At 41.0% G+C, this 20464-nt stretch overlaps 1 long non-coding RNA gene across 1 annotated transcript; it reads left to right on the forward strand.

Moving 5' to 3' along the window:
- Window positions 1-8844: 8844 nt before the first annotated feature.
- On the forward strand, window positions 8845-11479 carry LOC134171136 (uncharacterized). The gene is made up of 2 exons (XR_009967501.1): window positions 8845-9020; window positions 10758-11479. It is a non-coding gene; the product is annotated as an uncharacterized LOC134171136 (long non-coding RNA).
- Window positions 11480-20464: the final 8985 nt, after the last annotated feature.

Here is a 20464-nt window from a genome sequence, read left to right on the forward strand (position 1 = left end):
TTAGTTCCAATGATAAAAATAGAAACGTTAATAGTGGTTTACTGGAATTTCCTTTAGAAAATAGTTACTAATTGAGAGCTTTCTCAGAACAGGAATTACAATGGACAAAAATGAAACCTATTTTGGAAGTTATCTCCTATTTCCTTTTTGTCAACTTTTGTGGGCTTGGCCTAACTCCAAGTGAGAAACTAGAAGAATATTTCTTCCAGAGGACACAATTTTGTGTTGATAATCAATAAACACAGCTATTATCAAGTCATAATCAAATTTTCTACATAAAAATTTCAAACGTGCCCCACTCAAATATTTCTGAGGAAAGAATTCCCTACCACCCTTCAGGGAAATATGACCCTTAAATGTGCACCATGCATTTACAGAGGTGATGAACAAGCTGAAATACAACTTTATAGTATGACTTCTAGAAGTTTCGTGAAAAATTATGCCTCCATCTTATTTCTGACTACTTCTGAAGTCATGCAGTCTCCATTACTTAAATCAACTTTGTGACCCTACTTTGTGGCTTTCAGAAATGTCTTTTTTCTTCTACTCAGGGTCTTTTAGCTTCTTTTGTTTATTTATGATGACATATTCTGAAGATTCTTTTGAATCTAATATAGCCAGTCCGTTCAAGTGCCCTGCAACATCAGATGTGTCACTTCTTTGAAGGTTTTCCTTTTCAAAAGCAAGTTCCAAACCCTTTCAAAAATGTTTTGCAGGCAGATATTTCAAGCTGTAAGGTGAGGATAACTATCTGGGAGGGAATGGGATGAGGCTTCATCATTTACAGCTGTTTTCCTTCAGTGCACATACTTCACTCTAATTACTGTTAATAGGAACTGGTTATGCAGTCTCAGGAAGTCTGAATTAGTTGCTGTTCATTCAGCAGAGATGAAGATGTTTGTGACTAAATAAAACCCTGGCATTCTGTATGCCTAGCACATAGCACTAATTGGACCACCACCTTGACAATATTGAAAGGGCATGGAGGGGGGGTAATTTTGTCTTTCTTTTGCATGCTCCACATGAAGGTCAAGAAGAATTGCAGCTGCTTCACTCTGGAAAACACGAGTGGCTTCCTTCCCTATTCTTGTTTCTGTCCATTTCCTGTTTGCCTTCCACTCTCAACAGCAAGATACAGAAAAAAAAAAACCAAACCCATCAAAGAGCCAGGCAAGAAAAGTTGGAAAGGAAATCTTTCAATGGCCTTAACTTCTATGCATTATGGCCTGGTGGAAATAAAGCTCATCCTGAAGAGATGCAACCCTGAAGATAGACGGTCTTATACATGGGTACTCATTTCTGTCAACTTGGTTCAGGCACATACATAACTGAGTTACAATGGAGTGTGTATTAGCAGATATACTGGCTGCTGAGGTGGGTTACTATACCAATGGGTTGTAAATTGGTATACCATCATAAGTCAATCATGCATCTGGGTCCTAATTTAAAGCAGTATTTAAATTTTGTTTGGATATTTGTTTCAATCTCACCTGGGTTTTGGAGGGTTTTTAATCTTGTCTTGTATATCAGCTTAAACTATGTCTACAAAACTGCATGATAAACTGAACAAAGAGTGCTTATACAAACCTTACATCTAGTTTAACTAAACTGATGTACAGTCTGGCCTGAAATTAAATCAATCAGTTTACTGAATGAGATAAGATCTGAGACAATACGCCTGTGCTTCCCTTGGAAACATGGGATCACTCCATAATGTGCAAATTATGGCTAAGGCGACATCATTTCCCCTTTCTAGCCTAATATGATATCACAAATATTATCTTGGAGTTCTCCAGAATAATCCATATATAATGCATTTATCTGATTTTATTTTTTTTTTAGACATTTGATTATTCCTGATTTGTATGGCAGAAAATAAGCTTTTTCGTCAGCAGTCCTATTTCTCTTTGATAAAAGGTTACTTATTGTTATTGTCTTGGCTGAGTTCTTAATGAAAAAGTACAAAAAAGTTTGCTAAGAAACCAGAAGAAACCAGACATTCAAGGCCAGGCTGGATGTGGTTTTGGGCAACCTGATCTAGTTGAAGATGCCTCTGCTCATTGCGTGGATGGTGGACTAGATGAACTTTGAAGGTCCCTTCCAACCCAAACTATTCTATGATTCCATGATGATGAACAGAAAGGTAATAAAATTATGACTGGCTCCTCTGTAAACTTCTAACTTCCCATATCATGAAATATGCTCCATCCCTATTCCCAAAATGTCCTTCATTAAAAGTAAGTAGCCAGCTTCATATGAACAACAAAGCACCCTGAACATGTCCTAGAATGTAGTCATTGTGTTTAACACGCTCATTTCTTCACTCTTCATAGCTTTTATATCAAAAACATGCTGGCCTAAATATGTAATGACCTCAAAACACAATCAGCCTTCCTTCAATTAGACTTTCTTCAGTTCCACACAAAACCTCACCAAGCCCTTACCAGGCACAATGCACTGGCAGAGCTGGCTGCTGCAGGGTTTCCTTGGTTCCAATTAGAAGCACCCTCTAAAATTGGCTGGGGACATACAGGTTTCTCTGCACCAGGAAATGAAAACAAGACAGGGCACAGGCTCAAGCTACGTCCATAATACCCTGTACTGTTTAACTCTCTGCCACATGTGCTGTGTGCTCTCAGGCTCTGGCCCATGAGAACTGCAGTCTCCATACAATGCTGAAATGCTTTGCAAGTGACACAGACCAGAAGATACTCCATATTCATAAACAGATGAAGATTCCCTGCAGTTTCCTTGGTTTAGTTTGGGGGTAGAAGGAAGGCAAGCTACATAGATGTGACCTGTGCATTTGCTCTCAGGGTCAGAAAAAGGCTTTTGAACCTGTTCAGTTTAATATGGACCTTGTCTGGGTACAGGAGTGTGAAATAACACTGAATATGCCACTCTCTAGCCAGCTCATGAGAGGGACTGAAGAGATACTTAGTCTTCTTTCCACTCACCCTCTAGCAGCCCCAGGTCACCTGCAGTTTACAGTCCTGTAACATACCCAGCAATTCCACCACCATCTGGGCTTGTCTTCTGGTTCTACCAGCTCGGTGGGACAGCGGCTGTGGCCAGGTCTAGCTGCCTTCATTTGTTTCAGAAAGATTTAAGCCACATGTTTTGCTGGGGGCAACATTACCACAGGGAGTTGTTTTAATATTTTATCCAAAGTAAAACCAACTAAAGCATCACTTTGAAAGGTAGACATTTTCACAAGAAAGTCTAAATCACAGCAACTGCTCAGTCATTAGAAAGTCTTTTATTTGTCCAAAATACCATCATACTGGGTTTTCCAGTTGTATATATACTACCGTTGAACTCAAATGTTCAAACAAAAATCCATATTTTCATTTTATTCTTACAAAATGAAAATATGGATCTTTGTGCTGCTCAATGAACAGATACAAGAATACAATCACTGATATGGTCACACTTAGGCTAACGATAGAGGAGAAAATAGCAGGCACATAATGTGCTGTATTATATCATATAACTGGTTCTTTTTGCCTAAATCTACTTGGAATCTTATTGTTCTTATTTTGTTTCCCTTCAGAGTGATTAAACTGCATGATTTAGGCTATGGTATCTGGAAAAGAAACAAATACACAGAGTACCTATAACTCTCTCTGGAGCTGACATCTGCTACAGGAAACACTGTGGAGAAAAGGGCAAAAGTTGGTGGTGAAATGTCATTCTGTAATCATTTTTGCAGTACCTGAGCAAATTCTTAAGTAGCCAGTGACCTTATGGAAAAATACTGTATTTTAGAGAAGGCATTACATACTATGTTGGATCAGCTCTGTTTGCCCTTAATGAAATGAAACACATCCAAGGCCTAGATGACCATAGACATCAGGAAACCAGCCCTACCTCTGATTCTGACCAAAGCACATATCCCTTTTTCCTATGCCCTACTTTTCATTTGAAGGAGTGCCCAGCACATGGTCTGGAAGGAACTGGGGGTGCAAACTCCACCCTGGACCATGATGTGGTCACCTTGAAGAGGCTAGAATCACTCTGAGTTCCCACCACTCCAGTCATCTAGATGTAACCTTTCAATTAATCTAGAAAGTCAGGATCACCATGACTGTAAGGTTTTAGATTTTGTCCTGTTCCAGTGAATGTTATGGTGGCATATTAATTAAGGTCATTTATGTTAGAAAGGGCTTGCAAATATTGAGTAATACTTAAAAGAAGTAGTTTCTAAAGACAAGCTGAAGAGAGATGCAATCAGCAGATAGGTCTTACCTGTCTTCTGAGTTCATCCTCTGCCTTTTATCACAAAGATAAGAAATTTCTGCCTGTTCTACTGCCACCAGCTGCCAATCCCCTGAGCTGCTAAAGGCTAACGTACCTGCTCCATGTTCCTTCTCACCAGCTAGATGTACAAAACACCGCCGGGAAAAGGATGCTTTAATGCTATAGAAACCAGCAAACCAGAAGTAAAGCAAGGCACAGCTGCTGCTTGGAGAAGCCCCAACCTGAACTCCAGGCTGGGCACTTGCCTTAGCCACAGGCTGCAGAGCAAAGCAGAAGCAACAAAAGTGAATTGCTCAAGGGAGAGCAAAAGTTTGAGCATGAAGCAAATGAAGCATGAAAAATGAAGCAGTGAACCAAACAATAATTCACCACTACAAGAAAATCCATTAAAGAAAAACAAAGCCATTTACAATAGTGCAGCTGAGGGAGGTAGAGATGAAAGCATGGAAAACAATCCCTCCTGAAAGCTATCTTGAAATTCTCAGACTGAGAAAGGAAAGTAGAAGGGGAATGGAGGGGAAAAAAAATGGATGGGGGAAGGAAAAATATCAAAATGCAAATTAGCAAGCTTTATTAGTGGCCTTATTCCAAAACATGTAAGGAAAAGACTAAACAACAGCAATTGCCTTCCTGGGCATGGTGCTGCTTCCCTGTGTGTGAGGACAGAATCTCAGATGACTGAAATGGGATACCAAAATATCACGGAAATGGTAAAGTGAATGATGGAAAAGGTTTGGGTGTTTCTTCCCCTCTAATAATATTCAAGATGCCGTATATTCATCATCACTGTGTAGTTCTGTGATGGGGTTCACTAAAAATAAAAATAATTGAGGTGTGCACTTGCTGTGGTAGTCTTACTAAGTAAATTTTGAACATGCTAATTCTGCCAAGTGGCTTACCCTGCAAAGAAGCTGCTGCTTACTGCATGGGAGCAGCACCAACAATGACATCTATGGGCACATCCAATTGTCCAGAACAATCTCCTGTTAAGTCCCATTACTGACAGATCAAGCCAATATACTCACATATGTGAAAATATTTGGAGCGATCCAGTCATGATTTTATGTACCATCAATCAGGGTAGAAAACCTAGGGAAGCGTACACAATGACACCAAGATCATGTATGTAACACATTCTGGGATATCATGTTGTACAGGAAAAAAAAAGGAGAAGGAAACAAATTGTCTATGATCCTTGGATATGTAGTATTGTTGGTCTAGAACACGAAATACATCCAGTATCTATTATGTAAAAGTATGAGATTGTTTCGAATGTCTGGAGGGCTATAGTTTATGCCTATTATGTTTATTGAATCTTTCTTGTTTCCAAATATATTTATTCATAATTTTAAACTTTGCTGTCTGACTAGGAGAGAGAATATTTTCTGAATGGCCTAAATGGTATCTAAAGCACAAACATGTGGATCCAGGAGCTGGGGCTTTTCCAGGTAGCATGACACTTGCAATAATGGGTGAGAGTCAACAAAACACAGGCTGCTGTATAGGGAACCTGGATATTTATCCCAACTGCAGAACAGTGCTGGAGGGGTAACAGCAGAGACTGCCATTGCTTGCAGCATTCTTTATCTAATAAGTTAAAGGCTATGATTTATATGCATTATGAGAGATTTAAAGGTGAAGAGTACAATTTGGGTTCATTTTCCTGAAGAACTAACAGTTTCTATGAATGCTAGCCTAAGATTAACACACGTAAAAGAAAAATCTGTATTTGGAGCCAGATACCAGTTTAAAAATAACTTAAAATTTTATTTGGAGGCAGGACTTCACCTTCTCCCTACTAACAGAAGCAAAATAACTTATCTAAAACAAATTCAAATTCAACTTAAGGAAACAGAACAAAGATTTGAAATACATGAAGCACTAAGATATTTTAACATATTTTTTAAAACAGAGAATTTAAATTCTGTCTTTGAAAATTATTTATTACTCAGACTCATACTTCTTTTTTTTTTCTTCCTTTTACATGCATGGTGCTTCTATTCAGGATGCTCCTTCTGCAAGACCTATCAGCCTCTTTCTCTGATACACTACCAGTATTCATCTTTAAATGTTAGAAAATACACTCAGTGTTGCTGGCCACAAGCAAATTCTGTAGCATATCTATGCAGAATGGGTATTTTTTAGGATTCATTGTCTCATTTGGCCCCAGATTCCTGACACAGTTTACTGAAGCATCCTTGGAGCAGAAAAGAGAAAAAAACTGCCATGGTGGATGACACACATGGCCCACCTAGCACAGCACCTTGTTTCCAACAGGCAAAAGCCCTGCTGCTTCCAAGGAAATGTCTGTGTACCATGTCTTCAGAGGAATCTGCAGGGAGCCTTTGACTAGCTGAATATGTCCTACCCTCATCCTAAAGCACAAAGTTGTCTTAAACTCTGATGGAAGAGACTTTGGCCCCTCATTCTTTTTGTATGTTAATCTAAATATTTTTTACAATCATAAAGGTATGAAAAAGCTGAGAAAAAAATATCAGAGCTGGTTCTGGAGGCCATCAAGCATGTGTCTCTTGCCAACATACCCTACAGGTGTCCCCAGTAAGCTCTCTGATCCTCCAGCAGTCCTGTGAAGAGTAAGGCTGCTTTGTCTTCTCTCTAATTACAGTAGAGGTAGAAAAAAAAGTATACTACCAGTGTCAGGAACACAGGGTTTAGAGCTGCTACTAATGACATTGCTTTTCTCTTAGACTGTAGAAAGTGAAAAATGAAGAAGGAGAAAATTTATCAAGGTTGGAAATAATATGTGCTGCCAGACAGGTTTCAGCCTCTTCAGCCCAGAGTGAGCAAAGTTGCTGGTTTCAAGCTCTACTGGTGCTCTCATAGGTTCATGTGTTCAAGTTGGACTCTGTCTTAAAAACTCAGCCTGTTAGAATACCTATATCGTGCTTTTTTACTAGTTCTTTTCATTGCTGTTTATTTTGTAGGGAAAAAGTAGTATATTCACCTTGCTTTGCTTCCAAAACTACTTGAAGATACAGGTCATGAAGGATGATAAAGAAAATGCACTGCATACTGCTTGCTCTTCCTTTCCATATCCTCTGTAATAGAAAAATGGTGCTGACACTCTAATAACTATATCTGGCTTTCATATAGTAAGATTTAGTTATGTCTTACAGCTAACAGTAATTTCTCGAATTTAGCTCCCCAGGTGAATACGAATAATTACATATAGTCAAGGTTTCAATCACTCTTACATTTGTGCACAGGGCTTCTCTCTTTATCTGTAGAGGTTCCTAGCTGGAGACACTTCCCAACCAGTAAATCTATGCATTTACACTAGATATAAGGTTTACTCCACACATTTAGATGCAAAAATTCATTTATGTGTATGATATTGATCACAGAGTAGTGTTTGGTTTTGCAACTGTATTAAGAAGACATAAGTCAGACTACTTGCTCTAAGGTGAAAATAAATTCACTTGGCTACAGGCCATCATATCTGCTTTATTATTGATTTATTTTAAGATGTAGCCCCTGGACTATTTAGGGACTAGTTTCAATATGTATTTCAATAGTATTTCATCAGTTGATTTTTATTGAACTGGCAGAATGATGTTATATTTTCTCATATGTCCTGAGATACAGCACATTAGGAATATCACCTTAGTTTCTAAAGCTAAAAGGGGTTGCACATTACATACCACAAAAAAAAAAAAAGGAACCCATGAGACTAATCATTTGTATGCAACCCATTGAAGTATTGAGAGTTTTGAATATGGCATTTATTTTTAGCAATTATGATGTATGAATTACAAGTCTGTACAGAACCCCCTGAGCTAAATTGTCTGGTCCCACAAAACCAACATCTGCTAGAACAGAAACTCCAGAACCTCCTGGAAAAAAGAACCCAAATTGAATCAGTTCAAGACCAATACAACAGAGCTTGCTCTGCCCTTCTCTGACAGGACAGGGTAAGAGGCATTTCTCATTGGGAAACTGAGCAAGTGAACACATTGTTCAGACACAGCACTGATCTGGCTAGTTCAGCATGCTGCTGAGGGGTCTGCCTGCAGTTGGCTGAGCAGGTGCATCCTCATGTGTGACTAGAGAGCACCACAATTAGCTTGGCTTTTGGCTAAATCTTTGCTTGATCAAGGATGCTAGGAGATTTGTATATCCTTATTACCACCTCTTAAATCCAGAGCTGGGCACAGAAGTACCCAGGCTGATGCCGGCTGTGTTGCATCAGCACCTCCAGTAAATGTAGTGTGAAGGAGGAGACTGACGGAAGGACAGCTCTTTTGGAGATCAGCAAAGCACAAGTGTCTCTGAGTTTGGGTGAGCTGCAGAACGGTGCTAGGGATCAATGAAGAATGAATGTAGGGTGCTTGGGCATTTCCTTTTTTTACCCATATAATCTTGCTTTATTTCTTTCCTGTTTGTTGGAAAGAAATGGTCACCTTAGATACAAGACCCTCCTATTCAGAACAATACAGACACAGGGGATTTCATCTGATGAGTGCAGAAAGGAAAAACACTAATCTTGGCAACACAACATCCAACTCATCCTTTTCTCATTGAAAAAGGAGATTCAACTCCAGTACATACTTCCCCAGAGTTCTATGTGTTGAGAAGGAAACTGCTTCCTCGTCCCCTCCTCCCAAGCCAGGGGCCTCTTTCATTTCAGTCCAGCAGATGATGCCTGCAGAGCTCTCCCATGGAGCACTGCTGTAGCAGAGAAAAGCTTTTTCCCTTTACACAGCTGCTTCCCTACTCTGTTCTATTAAATGACCACAAAGGTAAGGGGAAAGACACATTTAACTCTTGAATATACTCTCTAGTGGCATTCAGAGCTTGTTAGTGTGTTAATGCTTAAAAGTTGCTATGTTTTCTTAAATTGCCTTAAATATTTTAAAAGCCTTGAAAGGGATTTTCCTGCCTTTTTTAGATAGGTGTTTTCTTCCACAGAGTACCCAGGAGTCTGCAAGAAAGGTCCCTTTCTGTGTTCCCAGCAACAGTTTTTATATGACTTCCCTTTCAATGCAGCATATGCACAGTCTCAGCACTTAAAATCCAATCCTGCTATCAAATCCATTATTTCACATATTCAAAAGGGTTGAAAGAGACACAGGATTTTCTTCATAGTTGAGAGAAAATATATTTGTAAAGGTTGTCATATATTAGATGTAAAATCAATTAACCCAAGTTTTAAAAGAAAAACAAGCAAACAAACAAAAAAAAATCCAACCAAAACCCAAATTAAAGTGGGTTTTAATTAAAACAGCAATTCATATCTAGAATTACTTCCTTCACAATGAGGGACTAAGTAGCCCCAGAAACTTCATTCAAGATAGCTTGCCACTAGAGAGCAAATCAGAAGTATTAAAAGCAGGAGCTAAAAAAGGTCAGCTCATTCCTTAATAGAATAAAAATCAATGCCTTCAATTATTTAAAAAAAAGAAATGAGTTCTGTAGCATAAAAACTGATACAAAAGCCTGAATGCATACAAACACAGCCCTCTCAAAAAGCTTCTGAATTTATGGAAGATGATAGAACATGAGGTTTGATTTCTGTAGGTGAGTATGTAAAGGTGAATTTCCTTCTGTCATCTTGAGAAAGGCTGGGGGAAGAACACAGATTGTTCTCTCTTCAGTAAACTAAACACATGCAGGTTTGGCTCATTTCAGATGATTTCAATCTGTGCTGTAGCTGGTGTTATTTGTTGTGCCTGAAGAGGTATTTCACATTTTATAAACAACAGCCTGATTAAAAAACCTGAGTTCATCCCCGTATTAGGAACAAAGGCCCCCAGGTGCAGAGGTGAACCAGCTATTTCATTCTTTCCACAATGAGTGAGTGTTGTGGTCAGTCACCATGAATCTGAACTCACACTTGTCTTTCTAAGAGGACCCCAGAGCTGAAAGTTATCTGCACTTGGGTTTGCCGTTTGAAACAAAGCCAAAACTGAGGCAGCAGAATCTAATCTTTCAAACATGACCATAATCCACTCCTGTAGTTCAAAGGGTTTAAAATTAAAGTTCTCCATTTAGATCACCTTTACTAAAAAGTAATTTTCATTCTTCTCTGGAGTTCAATGCCCTTAATAATTCAATCTAGCTAACCACCCCACAAAAAAACACAGTCACACCTTTAATCCCTGCTGCTGCTTTTCTCAACAAAAACCCACTACCAGTAAATCCAATAGGTTCTTTACCCTGGATTTCTAGAGACATTTCATTATCTAGGTAGCCATCATTCCATCCTGGTACTTAAATTATCTTTTAGGAGCTGTAGTATGGCTTCGTCTGTCTGGTGCTGTTTTCAGCATAGGTGTGTTGATTTGCAAAGTGTGAAATTATTACCTGTAGTAACCTGTAGCACAGCAAACCTCCAGACCTCATGATCCACAAATCTATTCTAATCTATTCTGTTTACCTCAATATCCTTAAAGCTTCTCATTTTATCCTGGATGTGCATAAATAAAGTCTAAACAAAAGCTCTAAAGTCTAAACAAATTGATATTCTTTGCTTGCAGACTCCTCAGAGCTACCAGAGCACCACATCTAGAGTCTTCAAACTGAGCTGGAAAGCAGAGCTGGCAAGAAAAATTTTCAATCCTACTATTCATCAGAATTATCTAGTTCACCAAAATCAACCTGCATTATTTCAACCAACCTCCGACAGGCTTTGGAGAGCAGGCAGGCCAGAGAGATGGCACTTGACAGGCTTTTTCCAGAAATCTAGCTACACACAGCAGCCCGAGATCAGAGCCTAAAGTTTGGGAGCCTGTATTACCAGGGGCTTGGATGCCTTCATCAAGGATGTCATGGTGTCTGGGTCTCTGCATCCACAGCCATCTGCTATCCTAATCCTGAACCTGGGGGGCCTGGAGCCCTGATAGCTCTCTAATGAACCCCTCCTGCCTCCTGCTGGGTTGACAGGAGAAGGATGAGGTAGGCGAGGATGCCTTTTGTCCACCCATGATTCTGCTGTTGGGACACTGAAACGGCAGGTGTCACACGGACTGCAGTCAAAAGTTTCTGGGATGCTTGGCTCTATTCTACTCATACAGATGAAGTGCTTGAGATCCCAGGGAACACTTCATTTGGGGAACAACAGTTTCTTGTCTCTCCAAAAGAAAATATCTTGGGATTTTTAGTCTGAAAACAGTTTTGAATTTTCAGGTTTCATTCTGCTTCCAGGCAATAAAACTGCCTTCCAGTCACCTTCACTGGTGACTTTTCTGAAGTTCAGCCTTCAGCTCTGCTTGATATCATAATGCCATTAGTGTTAATGAGCTCTCCAGCAAGCATCTTATTGTTGCTCCCTTACCTACTTACTTCGGGGAGAATAAAGGACCGAAGATGCTGTGGCTATTAACTCAGAACCCTGCATTCAGTTACATTTTTACTTTAACTGTCTCTATTCACTGTAAATTCCCTTCACACTCTGTGGTGTCAAGAACACATTATCAGTTTTTCACTGATCTCAGTTTCTCAGGTGCCTATCACTGCGTGTGTTGTAAAATCAGCATCTGTGTATACATGTGGCAGGCTTAGCAGCTGCTTTTACAGGATAAGCTGTGGTGTATGCTCTGTATCTGAAATCCGATTAAGCCCCAAATACATCAAGCATTCCATTTTAAAGAAAGGCTATGATGCCATTTGCAGCAAACATATTTCTTTATTAACAGTTTCACAGCATGCTCCCCAGCTCCAAATTTTCTGGATCTAGGATTACAATTCATTAGCTCACTCCAAGATAAACACTCATTCATTTTGTATTATGCCTGCTATATATAATACTACACTGCTACAGAACACTGCTACTGCCTGCAGCTCTCCAGCTGTCAGGGAACAGGAGCCATCCTGGAAGGGCAGTCTGCCCTGGACCAGCCACCCTGTAGTCTTGCATTATTGTCAGATTTTGTGCAAGGCTCTTCCTAACTTTCAGATCTCTGGTCAGATCTGAAGATGAACAGTCAAACGGTAACGTTTGTCCTCTGGCAAAGATCCCACAGAAGTCAGAGGAGTGCCCCTCCACAAAGGCACTATCAATATTCATTGTCTCTGCTGGTGTTAGGGAGAATGGCTCCAAAGAAGAATTAGGCCCTCCAAACTCCTAACCTAAGTGGAAAACAAAAGGCAAGCTATCCATAAAACCAGCAGATGGTAAAAAGGAGGTAATAATGAGTGGTGTCACCGGCAGCTCAGCAGCCACACAGCATTATTGAGTGTTTGTTGTGGAGCACTTGGTGTGACAGTGAACCCCCCCCCAGCCCTTAAAAGGAGCTGTCAGCTCCCTGTAGGTTAGACTCTGTGGTTCCTACAGCTAAACCCTTACTACAACCCCTACAATATAGGGCTTGCAATATTTTCTTCTCTCCCACTTGACTCCCTGGCTACTTATAGATCAGCAACTGCTGTTCAAGGGATTCTGTAACCTCTGGCAGGATCCAACAGCGTGGGCCCATAAACCCACACCTGGCAAATGCAGAAGTCAAAGGTGCTGGGATTTGGGGGTAAGAGTGCAATAGTAATTTCAACCACACAGAAGAGCAGAAAAAAAAATCAATACATCTAAATGAGGAAAGCAAAATGTGAAGACAGAAGAATAATACCCCAGCCTCCACCCAGATATGACAAACACTGAAGTGCAGGACTGGTGTATAAAGTCCAAAAGAATTACTAGCTGGAGTTCTGTCAAAATTGTCCCCTTAGGCTTTTCCTGGGTCTTTCTCTCTACAGCTCTTAAAATGGCATCGACAAAGGAAGGTACAAAACATTTAGAGGCGTATTTTGTTGTCTACAATCTTCTTCTCAAGCTACACAGAAAAAATGAACTGTTATGTCTTAAAAGGATTTAGGCCATAAGATTTCAAGTCATTTGTTTTTTCTCTAATTCATACTGGATATTCAGTCTCTGACAATGCTGCAGGTGCAATTTTCACAGGTCCTCATCATTGACCTAATTCTTTTCTTGTTCAATTCATTGGAAAGATCAGTGAAAAAATTAAGAAGTTATGCAAACTGCTTGTATCAGTGACCAGTATGAGGCCTGGTAGGAAGGGTAAGGTCACCATGCCTCTGCTTCAGTCACTTTCTCTAACAGGTCTGAAACTTATCCTGACATGGTAGGCAGAGCTAAATCTGACCCTTTGGGGTATGGCTAAACCCGTGGTTCACAGCTGCCATGGTATAGGAAACTCTACTGCATTTTCTATGCATTTTAGAAAAATCAGGGAATTCAATCTGAGTGCTTCAGGAGGAAACAGGAATCCTGGAGACCAGTCACAAGTAATGTAAGTTGCAGCAGGCAGCAGGACTTCTGACAGAAGTGTGATTGAAGCTGCCTGACCCACCACTGGGTGAAATCGCTAGCATTCACTGCTGCTGCAGCTGGCAGCCCTTTGAGCTAAAGTGTCCAGTGGCTGAGTTAGGAGATATCACAGATTCTGCTGGACTTCCTCAGCCCATTTTGCTCCTTCAGGAAGCAAAAGAAGGAAGGGCCTGGTTTTATTTTGGTCTTGTCCCATGGTCCAAGTCATATCCAGATTCAGGAGCTTGGAAGCTATTCTGTCACCTCTGGTTTAGAAACAATTTAGTAGGCAAAAGCCACCAGCCCCAGGAGCGGCACCCTGCTTATGGATGTTATCAGCATGTGCCTATAGCACCATTCACAAGTCAATCACAAAACAGAATCATCATAGAACCATAGAATGGTTTGGGTTGGAAGGAACCTTTAAGATCATCTAGTTCCAGCCCCCCATGCCATGAGCAGGGACACCTTCCACTAGACCAAATTGCTCAAAGCCTAATCCAACCTGGCCTTGAACACTGCCAGGGATGGGGCATCCACAACTTCTCTGGGCAACCTATTCCAGTGTGTTATCATTGGTTCAAAGACAGACACCTGACCCAAACTGACCAAAAGTATTCCATACCACAGCACGTCATGCCCAGGATGTAACTGGGAGTTAGGCGGAAGGGCTGGGAGGCTGCGGGGTTGGAGGAGGTATCAGCCAAATTCTCTCCCTTGTTATTTCCTTTATCATTATTATCATTGGTGGTGCAGTCCTGGGGACACTGAAAGGGGTGTGAAATCCCAGAGAAAAAAAGCTGTGTATAGGTGAAATTGAATTACTATGGGAGAACACTGTATTTTTATTCAGGCCTATTTTCATCCCTTGCAGGTAGTTGTTCAATTTTCCTGGGCGGTTTTTGTTGGCGTGGAAGCTTAGAGTGGTGCCAGAATTTGGTAATGTACCCTTACTCTGGTTATATTGATCTTCCTGTGAGCATGGATACACACATGCATTGAAAAACAAAATTCCTCACTTCTGCACACAGACACCAAGCTATAGATGAAATACTGCTGGGGTTGAGATTGAATTTCCTGCTCAACAAAAATGAATGTCAAGGCTGGTCTGTTTGCAGAGCTCTACGCCAGAGGTACTAACATTGTTAAGCTTGTGGTAAGATATGAACACGCCCTACTTTTAGAGCAAGGCCCCCCAACCAAGGCTCTACTAGGAAGGAAATGACCTTAAAGGGTCTGGCTGTTCCCTTTGCAACAGGATGGGAATGTGAAATATACAACATAATTACCTGGAAACATACCATTTGGTTGAAAATCTTCTAAAACCACACATTAGATCCATGTTTTATCCATTTGTCTGTTTTCTGCTTTAATTTGCTTTCAGTCAGGGGTGAATACTCTAAACTTCAGGCATGTGGCCCATGCACACAGATAGGCTCCGCTTGTCTCCTGCTCTGTCCCTTTTTTGAGAGATTACCTGGGAGATTCAAGGTCTCCTTCTGTTTATGGTATGTAGAGGGTTAATCATCTACTCACAAAGGCTGTAGGAAGAAACCATTTATAAAAATCACTTATATGTGTGCCTAATCCTTTTTTCAGAGACCTATTTCCCTGCATAAATGCAGCACATCACCAATCAGAAAAAGCTAATTGAAAGAGGGAATTCTTTCATCTTGTATTTTCTAAAAAATGCCATTGCTGTTTATGATGCCTTCCTTACTCTTTAGCTTTCCAGGCCCGTCCTTTCAACATGAAGTCCCTTAAGAACTGCTGGGAAAAAAAAAAAATCTCTCCTTTAACCTGTCTTCCTAGGGCAGTGATGCTTCCAAGGACCTTCTATCTCTGTGTTCTTTGTCCTCCTAAATACTACCAAAACCCCTCACTAGTTTCAACCCAATTTAAAAAAAAGGGTAGAAGTCTCAACTACATTTCTGTTCTTACAAGCTTTGTGAAAGCCAGCAGCTGAATAAAGGCAAGGCAGACAAATTAGTGCCATCACTGAAGGAAAGGAAAAGTTGCAGCGCAAATGTGCAATACTATCTACTAAGAGCAGATTCAAGAGAGCCTTATGAGTGGGAAAAGCTTTGGGGAGAGCTGACACTCTACAGGAGATAATTTAACCGTGTAAGCCACTTGTTTGTACAGGCTTGGTTTAATATCAACTACAACAACTTGAAGACAATTGTGAGAAAAATTCTGGCTGCTTATGACTGATCCTGGTGCAAGGCTCTCCACTGATATTTTATGGAGGGAAATGGGAATAACCTAGGAAACCAAACTGATGCAAAACAGGAAGGAACCTTTGTTGCTCTGCACCCATCTTTCCAGCATATTGGACTAGCACTGTAGTCAGCAGTGGGATCTGTCCTCAGTGTATATTCAGTTCTATAGTCCTAAAGACAGACCAATTCCGTATAGTTTGGCCCCAGCAGAAAACTACAACACGTTATGCTGTTTGTCATAGCCCTAACCACTGTCCTGCTGCAGTGGCACAGTAGGGCTGTGCATACTCACCCATCTCTGTCCTGGGTGGTTTATGCCTTGACTGATTGGACAAGGTTACCAGGGGATCTCTCAAAGCTCTAGGTAGTGACATAAGGATCCACTGGCCATTCACCAAAGGGCCTTGTTTTAGCTGCTGTGATGGATAATATGACTTCATCTGCCCCTAATCCACCTCCTTATCTTTTCTTGAAGCATGGTGATTCAGCAGTGCCTTCCTGACCCAGATGAGATGAAGCAGAGCAAGTGATTTTGGATGTGCTGATAGCAGGAGGAAGAATAATCATCAGCATCATAGCTCAAGGACATCCGGATCCTAGTATGTGACTCAAATGCAGAAATCAGACAGACTTAAAGCCATACCTTTCTTAAAGTTCATTTGAGAACTTTGTCCTATTCTGTGGCTTTTGGCTGCTTTTTTTCCCTTTCTTTTAATGGCTGGCTCTTGCTGCACCATTGAATCATCCTTATGTTTTCATACTGGGCGATTCTAATATAATTGTGTTGTATACTGTTCACACTCCAGCTTGACTTTTCTCCACCTAGCAAAAGATGCTGTGATTTTATTCACACTTTCTGACCTTGGGTGAAAGCATCAGACATCTGTTCAAAATATATTTTGCTGGGACCCAGATCATGACACTTCCTTGTGCTCTGCAGTCCTTGGTTGTGTTTGAAGAGCAGGCTCTAATGCCACTAAGGGACATAAACATCTCATTGCCTTTTTAAGATCTGAAGTCTGAAAAATACCTCTCAGTTGTCCAACATGTATGTTTCTGCCAAAGTCATTTCCTGCTGCTAAACACAGAGAACTATCTTATTTAGAGGGTGACAAAGAGATGCTGATGCCAACCTCATGAAGTTTAACCATGCCAAGTGCAAGGTCCTACACCTTGGTTGGAGCAATCCCAGGCACAGCTACAGGTTGGGCAGAGAAGAGATTCAGAGCAGCCCTGCAGAGAAGGACTTGGGGGTGTTGGTTGATGAGAAAATGAACATGAGCCAGCTTCAGTGTGCGCTCACAGCCCAGAAAGCCAACTGTATCCTGGGCTGCATCAAAAGGACCATGACCAGCAGGTCAAAGGAGGTGATACTGCCCCTCTACTCTGCTCTCCTGAGACCTCACCTGAAGTATTGTGTACAGTTCTGGTGTCCTCAACATAAAAAGGACATGGAACTGTTGGAACAAGTCCAGAGGAGGGCCACGAAGATGATCAGGGGGTGGAGCACCTCCCATATGAAGATAGGCTGAGAAAGTTGGGGCTGTTCAGCCTGGAGAAGAGAAGGCTGCATAGAGACCTCATAGCAGCCTTCCAGTATCTGAAGGGGGCCTATAGGGATGCTGGGGAGGCACTCTTCATTAGGGACTGTAGTGAGAGGACAAGGGGGAACAGGTTAAAACTTAAACAGAGGAAGTTTAGATTGGATATAAGGAGGAAATTCTTTCCTATTAGAGTGGTGAGGCACTAGAATAGGTTGCCCAGGCAGGTTGTGAATGCTCCATCCCTGGCAGTGTTCAAGACCAGGTTGGACGAGGCCTTGGGTGAGATGGTTTAGTGTGAGGTGTCCCTGCCCATGGCAGGGGGGTTGGAACTTGATGATCTTAAGGTCCTTTCCAACCCGAACTATTCTATGATTCCATGATCCCGCAAGGCTTCAGTACTGTTGTGACCAGGGCTGCAGTGCCAAACTCTTAGGTGCTCATCTTAGGTGCAGAACATACAGAGCTGAGCTACTTACATACCCAGAAATCCTGAAAAATTAGTGTGGGAGAATTCAGTGCTAACTCATACCTGAGCCACAGCAGTCACAAGTTAATAGTAATGCTTGTAGACCAAAACTGATAGAAATTCTCAAATCTGGTCTTACAGATAACAAAGAAAGAGACAGAGCTGATGAAAGCCTTTTTCATCCAAGCAGTTTAGTAGATACTGGGTTAGACAGACACTGGGACGTCATGAGTCAAAGAACACTTATTTTCAACTCCCTCTTTTACCTCCAGATATCTGATATCTCTTCTCTCCTAAGCAAAAGGTCTCATCACCAGACTATATAACACATTCGTGAATGTGACTCTCTGTCTTTCAGTTGAAGTCCTTCCAGTCTGAACAGCATAATTAAATAGCCTTTTTGCTGGAACTGATGCCAGTGAAAATGCTTCACAGTCTAGAGGTTAGACCGCTCAGCTGGGAAGAAGTCTTAGCTGTGCGGCCCTGCTCCAATGAATATTTACATATTGTACACAAAATACAGCACTGCTGCCAAGAAGAAAGGAGGAAGAATCACTTTCTGGGCAGACAACACCCTGCCAATTTGACTGAGTGCATAGAGGAATAGGGGGAGAGAGTGATTTGAGATGATCAAATTCAAGTCTCAGATGTAGGTAAGATGTGAGCTTCAGGCACTCTTAACTTCTTTAGGCTAAGCAAAAAGAACACTTACCGACTGCTGATAGAGCTGGCTTTTACTGCCTTTATGCATTGGTTACTTACACTGCAGCTATATAAGGTCAGTCAGGGTGCCAAAATCTGCGTTAGGCTTTTTCCACAATTCAGCATTGTGCAGAAATCTTTTCCACTTAGATTCTGTCAGGCTCCAAATACTGTTTCCTGAGGAAGCTAATCAGTTCCCAGAAACCTCTGTGTGGTGCATAAGCTGTTGCCTATCATCAGCCAATGGTTCACTAGCACTTGTAAAAATAACTGCTTTAGCACTGATAGCAATTTTACATAGTTCATTCTAAATTTCATTCAGAGAAATGAGTCACATAATCAATACCAAACCTTTAAAAGTGGATGTAGTAATTTTCAGAGAGATTTGTAAATTAACATACCAAGAACAATTACTTGTGACTTATTAGTAGCCTATGGAAATTTCAAGAACTCATGATACGCAAAACATTCAGTGGACCTAAACCAGCAGAATGGAAGCAGAGATCTAACCAGATTAAAATGATTAAAAACAGGAAAGGGAAGAATTTGCAATGACTGATTTAATCATGGGGGCAAGGTGTCCCCGTGGTAAACTACTACTGCTCTTAAAATACGCATCCTCTTCTTCCTGGGATGCCTGTAACAAACAAGACAGCAAAATCACCCCTGTTCTACCTGGGAATCAACAGGAAAAGGTCATGTGTGTACTGAACTGGAGGCAGTAAAGGAGTGTTGAGTGAAGTGCTGAGTGAATGTAGCCTTTTTAAGTGCTCTTTGTGGACAGATTTAACCCTGCGGTCTGGGGAAAAGTTCTTTGTCACTACGCATGCCCAGAGCAAATGTTATCATTTTGGTTACAGCAAAAGTAGTACCTGCAGCAGCGCAACTGCAGTTTGACAAATCTCTTGAGGTGTGGACTAGGTGGTCTCCAGAGATCCCTTCTAATCTATGATTCTGTGATTCTGTTATATCATTCTAGTATGTCTTGACTCAGGAATCTGCCCAGACAGCAGCTCAGCTGCATATCCCAGGCAGCAAAGCTGAAGGAGATATTTACCAGCTTAGGTGTTATTTAGAGATGTTGGAAGTCATTAGTCATCTCCACAGGGTAAGAGCAGTGGTGAGATCCTTCACATAACATGTTAGTGGAGGGGGATAGCAACTCCTCTCTGACTCAACAAAGGCACATCACACAGGTTTTTCCGTGTCAGACAAAGTGGAACACCACACCAGGACAGGAGCCTCATGACTGAAAATGGTTATTCAGCAAGAAGCAGGCCTGTTTTCTTACTGCATTTACTGAAATACAGTTGATAGACTCACATGAGGGATGCTTTGAGTAGCACCTAGGCAGCCAGCATCATGGGAGTGCGCTTTTAAACCACATTGTCTGGAAGCAAAAACCTGATTGAAAAACATAGCAAATAATGGCAAGATGTTCCTTCACAAACTCCCTGTAACACCTCCTTGAGGGGCTAGAGATGGGCATCTGAGAGAAACTGCCTGGGTCTTCACAAAACACCATAAACCACATAATCATAAAGCATGCAGGAGAACAAGAAAAGGACATCCATAGGATGGTCACCCAGAACAGTGGACTCAAAGATTATTGCACCAGATTGGAAAGCTTCTTTCTCACTCACCTTCAAAACTCATGTGAAACTTTCCACAGACACCCAGATACTACGTTTTCCTTTTTAACATCTTGTATTAAGCATCCGTACACACTAAGAGTTTGTATTTGTAAAGGCCAAGGCTTCCCAAGTAATTATATGAGCAGCCATAAAGATTTTCAGAGGGATATATTCTGTGCTAGATGAGTTAGATATCCCTTCACTATCTTCTTGTAAAAGCTGTCTATTTGATAAATCAGTTATCCTGGATGCTAACCATGGCTCTAACATGAATCTTTAGGTATATTGAGCTTTTTTCTCTTTTAATTCTCAGATGCTTGTAGTCTGACATGTTTGCTGATGACCTTTAAATGACT

Source organism: Pezoporus occidentalis, unplaced genomic scaffold (genome assembly GCF_034315485.1).
Source record: "Pezoporus occidentalis ecotype Australia unplaced genomic scaffold, CSIRO_AGI_Poc_V1 ctg4, whole genome shotgun sequence".
Lineage (NCBI taxonomy): Eukaryota > Metazoa > Chordata > Aves > Psittaciformes > Psittacidae > Pezoporus > Pezoporus occidentalis.